The sequence below is a fragment of the Gossypium arboreum genome, chromosome 4, assembly GCF_025698485.1.
Source record: "Gossypium arboreum isolate Shixiya-1 chromosome 4, ASM2569848v2, whole genome shotgun sequence".
NCBI lineage: Eukaryota > Viridiplantae > Streptophyta > Magnoliopsida > Malvales > Malvaceae > Gossypium > Gossypium arboreum.
In genome coordinates this window covers 66,283,202-66,290,209 of record NC_069073.1, presented here as the reverse complement: position 1 = coordinate 66,290,209, position 7,008 = coordinate 66,283,202, and positions in this window count along the sequence as shown.

Genomic DNA, 7,008 nt, shown 5'->3' with positions numbered 1-7,008 from the left:
AACTTGGAGGGATAAATCTGTGATCAATTTAGAGTTAGGAAAATTATCTTTAAAGAGACGAAAAGGAGTTCTATAGTTTAGAGTTTTACTGGGCATTCTATTAATAAGATATGTAGCTGTTAACAAGGCTTCGCCCTAAAGATAACGTGGTACCTAACTAGTGAATATCAAGGCTCTAGTTACTTCCAAAAGATGTCAGTTTTTTCTTTCTGCAATCCCATTTTGTTGTGGTGTATTTGTACAAGAACTTTGGTGGACTATTCTATGTTTGGTTAAGAAAACACCTAATTGGTCGCTAAAAAATTCCCCACCATTGTTAGTCCGAAATACTTCTATTTTCACACCAAATTGTGTTTTCACCATAGCATAAAAAGACTGAAACACATTTTTAACTTCAGACTTATCTTTTAATAAAAACACCCAACAAAGTCAAGTATGATCATCAATAAAAGTGACAAACCAACGTTTTCCTGAAAAGGTCGAGACTCTTGAAGGTCCCCAAACATCACTATGAATTAACGAAAAAGGTTTGGAGGCTTTATATTTTTAAGGTGGAAAGAATGACTGATGATGTTTAGCCAATTCACAAAATTCACAATGATATGAAGGACTTTTATTTTTAAATAGATTAGGTAACAAATATCTTAAATAGTAAAAATTAGGATATCCAAGCCTATAATGCCAAATCATAACCTTATCAGAAACAGAATTTAAACATAAAGTAGTTGTTGGTTGACTTAGATGGTCGTCTTCAAAAAAGTAAATTCCACCAAATTCTTTAGCATTGCCAATCATCCTTCCCGAGACCATGTCCTGAAACTTACACATAGAGGAGTCAAATATAACATGACAATTTGAGGTATGGGATAATTTACTGACCGATATAAGATTACAAGCTAGATTTGGCACATGTAAAACATCATGTAAAACTAAGGAAGATGAAATTTTAACAGTGTCTTTCCCGGCTATTACCGAGAAGGACCTTTCTGCTACTTTGATCTTTTTGTTTCCTGTGCAAGGTGTAAGTTGAAAAAAGAAAATGACTACTAGTCATGTGATCACTAGCTCCAGAATCAACGATTCATGTGTTTGTTTTACAAGGCTTGACATTGAAAAAAACAAAAAAATTAGTACTTGATTGGGCAAAAGAGGAAGAAGGATTATTGGATGAGTTAGGAATAGAAGAATTCATCCAAAATTGTGGTGATTGAAAAAACTTGTGTAGATGCTCTAATTGTTCCTTAGTGAATGGAGACCCTTCCAAAGAACTTTGGCCCTCATAATTTCCATTAGTTGTTTGGAAAGCTCTGCTATCTCCTGATTGTAAACCACGACCATTGCCACTCTTTTTTCCTTCCATTTGTCGGTTTCCCATGGAGCTTCCAACAAGTTTCTCGAGTGTGCCAATATTTTTTGCAGTGATCGCACCAAAGTTTTTTCTTATCTCTAGTGAAGGCTGTTTTAACCATGATGTTACTAGAGATTTTAACCTAGCTCAGATGCCATGAAAGTTTTCAAGAGAGCTTTTAATAAAACTGTTCTATATTATTAATTAAAGAATTGAACTTAAATAGAGAAAAGAGTCATAATCCTAATTGGGAAAATAGTTCCTTATTCTAATAAACTACTAAAAGATAAAATAAAAATATTCCTAGAATATGAATAAAACTTATCTACCTAAATAAGATTTATCTACCTAAATAAATTTAAAATATATACATATTCCAACATATATCACATATCACATTCACATATTTTCACATATTACCTTCTATAATAGCATCACACAACACAACACAACCCAACTTACTTAGGCATGACTTTTCAACAAAAGCAACAAGTATGGGAAAAACTTACTCTTGAAACTTAGGATATTGGTTTAGGCTAATCCTAAGCTCCCAATTAACACTACAAATTGCACATACCAGGAATGACACTGGGTACTCACCAATCATGCTTCCGCTTACTAGCGGAAAGCTCAAACAAGCTTTTCATTGCCTTTTGACTTGCTCGTAGTGGCTCTCGATTGGTTAGACACTTTGCACACACAATAAACACATTCCAAAGCCATTAAAAATAGCCTTGAACACAACCAAACAACAAGGAAAACACAAATCAAGCCTCTTCTTTCTTACTACCGAAAACTAACTAGTTTTTCCAAAATTGAAGTTTCGACATTCTAATCTCATTTCTAATCCTCAATTTCAATTTTAAACATTAAAATATTATTTAATTTCAGTTCTAACCCATTAATTTTAACTAAATCCATGGTTTTGAAATTTTCGAAAATTCACGCTCTGAAGAACATGTAAAAGAGGAAAATGCTTGATTCTTAAAAATTCGGTAGGGACCTATTAAATTGAAGTGGAATACCTTCTAATTAGGTCAGAATGAATCAAAAATTACTTTGAAAACACGGGTTTACTCATGATTTTGAGATTTTCCATTTTTAATCCAAACTTGCTTTACAATTATTAAATCTAAATAAATCTTCATAAAATCGTTTAAAACTCAATTTGAATTAATAACACTCTTTATTTAATCTTAAAAAGTCAAAATATTACCTTAATTTGTTGAAAGCGACAATCTATAACTCTAATTCAGGATTTGAACACAATAAGAACAATGGCAAAATTGGGTAAGAAAACGTGATTTTCCTTTGAAATTGGGGGTTATTTTGGTGATTGAAAGGTTAATAAATCCAAAAGGATGAGTTAATTTCAAAGGAACTCTCTAATTTTATATGTTTAGGGAAATTTTGATGATTTAGGTTAAGAGAAGGAAGAAAAAGACAATGGCAATTCCTAGTAGAAGACTTTCATCACTCCTTATTTCTCCCCTTTTCCAATTAGATCCTAACTCAATTAAAACACACTATTTTCAAATTAAAACACACTATTTTCAAATTAAAACCTCGTAAGTAAGTTTCATTTTAGATTAATTAATAAAATAAAACCTAATTATATTATTTTAATACTTTAATTAATTATTTATGACCCCAATTCTAGTATCCATCTCAAACCCTAGATTTATTAACTTGATTCTATTAACCTGATTTTCAGGATGTGGCACAATCTCATGTGAAATGTTCAAAATGCCCCTTATATGGAAAAATTGCATATTTACCCCTTTTCTCTTATTAATTTCCTTTCTCGCCTTGGAAGGCATTTAACACATCAAGTTTCGTAAGTCATACTTATTATATACTCATGCAAAAAATTGTATTAATGTCCTTCCTTGGAAAATGATAAAATTACAATTTTGCCCTTGTACTATTCACTTTTATTCAATTCAATCCCTCGTTTTTTTCCCAATTCCATCATTCAAAACACATATACCGGCCTTATTTATTTCATTTAGCATCTGCTAATGTAGCTTTTTCCTTTGATTGATCAAAGTTTACACTTTAATCCTTTTTTTTACAGATTTTCATGTTCACGCTCAACCATGCTAATTCCCTTTCCAAACATAAAATTAATTCCATAAGAACATTCATTTAATAACTTATTTCCAAGTTTTCCTCCAAAATTCACTATATATGTTCCCTGATCACTACCAATTACTATATTGGAAATTTGAGGCATTAAAGTCCACTTAATTGAGTGCGTTGACAAAATCATTATCACAAGCACTGTACCATCTCTCATAGATAATATTGTCTCCTCACTTGCTAAAAGGTTCTCAATTCAAAACTTTGGTTCGTGAACTATATTATTAGAGTTGAAGTTCTATGACGGGTTGGTGGAATCATTCACTCCTAATCAAGCTATGTCAAGGACCTACTACCTGAAGAAAACATGGATAAATGCACCCAACCAAAACACCTAGGAGCAACATGGAGATTTTTTATGCAACTCGTTTTGATCGTGTAATTGGTAAACTTCAATACATATCTTTTACACGACCTTTCATTAGTTTATGAACAAACTTTCCCAATAAATGGATGTACTCTCTGAGTAACATTGGAAAACAACAAAAAGGACACTAAGGTAACTTTGTGGTACTTCTCATTATGGCCTTCGTCTCATCAAAAGAAATTATTTTAGTCTGCATACATATTATTTTAGGGTACATTCTATTCTTTGGGCTTAACCCGATTGCTTGGTCCTTGAAGAAACAACATACTGTTGCTCAATCTTCCACTAAATCTAAATATCGTTCTGTTGCAAATGCTGCCGGTAAAACTTCTTGGGTCAAAAACCCTGCTATTAGAACTCCGCATACTACTACAAAAATCTCCCACGGTCACTTGTGATAATGTTGCTGTCACTCTACTTTTGTGAGAATACAATAGTTCACAGCATAATGAAACATATTGCTGTGGACTTTCACTTTGTTCACAATCTATTCTTATGCAAGCAACCTAATGTTGTTCACATTCATGCTGCTGACCAACTCGCAAATACATTCACCAAACCACTCAGAAAAGCAACATTTGATCGCCATCTATTCAAGTTAGGCATTTTAGCACACTGCCTACCTTGAGGGGTGCATATTGGCGTGGACCGAGTCTTAAGTTGCTGTCTGACAATCTTTGTTTGAATTTGATTAAGTTTTTTTTCATTTGAATAAATCATTTGGATTTCATTATCTGATTGTTATATTGATGTGTGTACAAGGTAAATGAATAAATCATTTGAATTTCATTATTCATCCATCAATTTTTGGATGTAATTAAGCAGAATAAATTTGTTGGTTGCAAGTCAAAATCATGAGCTTAATTGGATTGAAAATCCTAACATCACGTTTGGTTCACTGTAATGGAATAGGGCTGTAATTGAATAGAGCTATAATGGAATAGAGCTGTAATGGAATAGAACTGTAATAAGTAATTCAACTGTTTGGTTGAATGGAATGGAATAGAACTGTAATAGTATTCTTGTGTTTGGTTGAATGGAATGATGTTGTAATAGTATAAGAAAAAAACTAAAATGACCGTAATACCCTTAGCGAATTTTTGTTAAGGGAGATGAATATTGTTATTGTTATTAAATTTTAATAAGATTATTATTGAAAATAATTTAATAAAAATAATAAATAGTTTAACCATATTTTAACATAATTATTATTAAATATAATTTAATAAAAATATAATTTAATAACATTCATTATATAACTATTATTATATGAATTAAAAATCAAAATATATAACACTATAAAAAATATATAATCGCTTTATTATTTTTAAACTTCAATACATATTTAGGCTCGTTTGTTTGCCAAGAAAATATTTTCCGGAAAATAATTTATGGAAAATGATTTACTTTTCTAGAAATGATTTACTTTTACGGTGTTTGGATGAATTTATGTAAAATATTTTTCGTTATTTGGTAGATTTCGAAAATATTTTATAAAAGTCATTTTAAATTAAACAAATATATATATATCTAAGAATTTATTATCTTTTCATTGTTTATTTGAGTTTATTATATATATACATTAATAAATTTTACATATATTGCAATGTTTTATTTATGGGTAAACTACAAAAATAGTCACTTTTGTTTGCCTCGGGTTACATTTTAGTCACTTATATTTGAAATGTTACGTTTTAGTCATTTATGTTATTATTATCTCCTAATGATAATCCTACGTGGTAGTCCAACTAGATTTTAAGTGCCAACTAGATCTTAAGTATATCATTAATACATACTTTATCCGAGTAAATTATACAATTTTCTGTTAATACATACTTTATCCGAGTAAATTATACAATTTTCTGTTAATACATACTTTACCCAGGTAAATTATACAGTTTTCTATTAATACATACTTTATCCGGATAAATTATACAGTTTTCTGTTAATACATACTTTACCCGGGTAAATTTTACAGTTTTCTATTAATACATACTTTACCCGGGTAAATTATACAGTTTTTTATTAATATATACTTCATCCGGATAAATTATACAGTTTTCTATTAATGTGCTTGTGAAGAAAAATACATAACAACATTTCATAGATATGTTTCCATCTATTTCCAGATTACTATAGCAAGAGAGTAAGTCAAGTCTGAGTTATTGTGCTTAGTAGAAATAATAGAATGCAATGAGGCTACAAAAGCAAGAACCAGAAATTACAAGCAAATATAGTAATCAGGAGGAACAACAAGCAGTAAGTAATTAAGCCAAGTGGCCTATCAACCTGCAACCACTGGTATAGAGTTTAGACAAAGCAAATCAAGCAACATAGAGATAGATTGGTTCAGTGCAGAATAGCATCAACAAAGACCACCAAATGTGAAGATATCCCAAATTTAATCCATATCCTAAACTAGGTCAACAAAACATAAAACCATAAAAAAGGCACAGATGAACTAAATATGAACTATAAAGCATTAGGGAGGAACCGAAATCAATAAATTAATGAACATCCACTAGCAGTAACAATAAGACAAACAGTTATTTCTCTACTATAAACAAGAATCATAGAGAAGAAAAGCAAAAAAAAAAATGAACGAGCAGAGCAAACCCTAAACGAAATCATAAACAAGATAGAGGCTATCGAGAAGAACGGAGGAACTGGTGACTTGGTTGGTGACATGAAAGAGCGGAGGAATGAAAGTGGCCGGAGGCAAAGCAAGCAAGAGAGGCTGGGTGAGAGAAGCTGTCGGGTTGAAGTAAAAAAAAAAAAAAAACGTACCTTTGAGGAGATGAAGATGAAGGGTAGATGGATGGATGCTTGATTTGGAGAAAAAGGTTGGAAGAAATCTGGAGCAGAATTTTGGGGAGAAGAAATCAGGCTATTTTGGTCCCAAAATCTGAAAATGTATTCGGCGTGTGTGTTGAATAGCAATTCAGTGCCCTCACTACTGAATACCTATTACAGGAGGTGAGGGAATATGGCTGTAATAGCTAAACTGCAGAATCACCTAAACGGTGAACCAAACGTATGAATCATTGTAGCGCGCGGAATAAGGCAGGAATGGCATAGCAATTCCATCCAACCAAACATACTGTAAATTTTGTCGAATTTAGAGATAACCCCCCAAAACCCCCTGAAAATA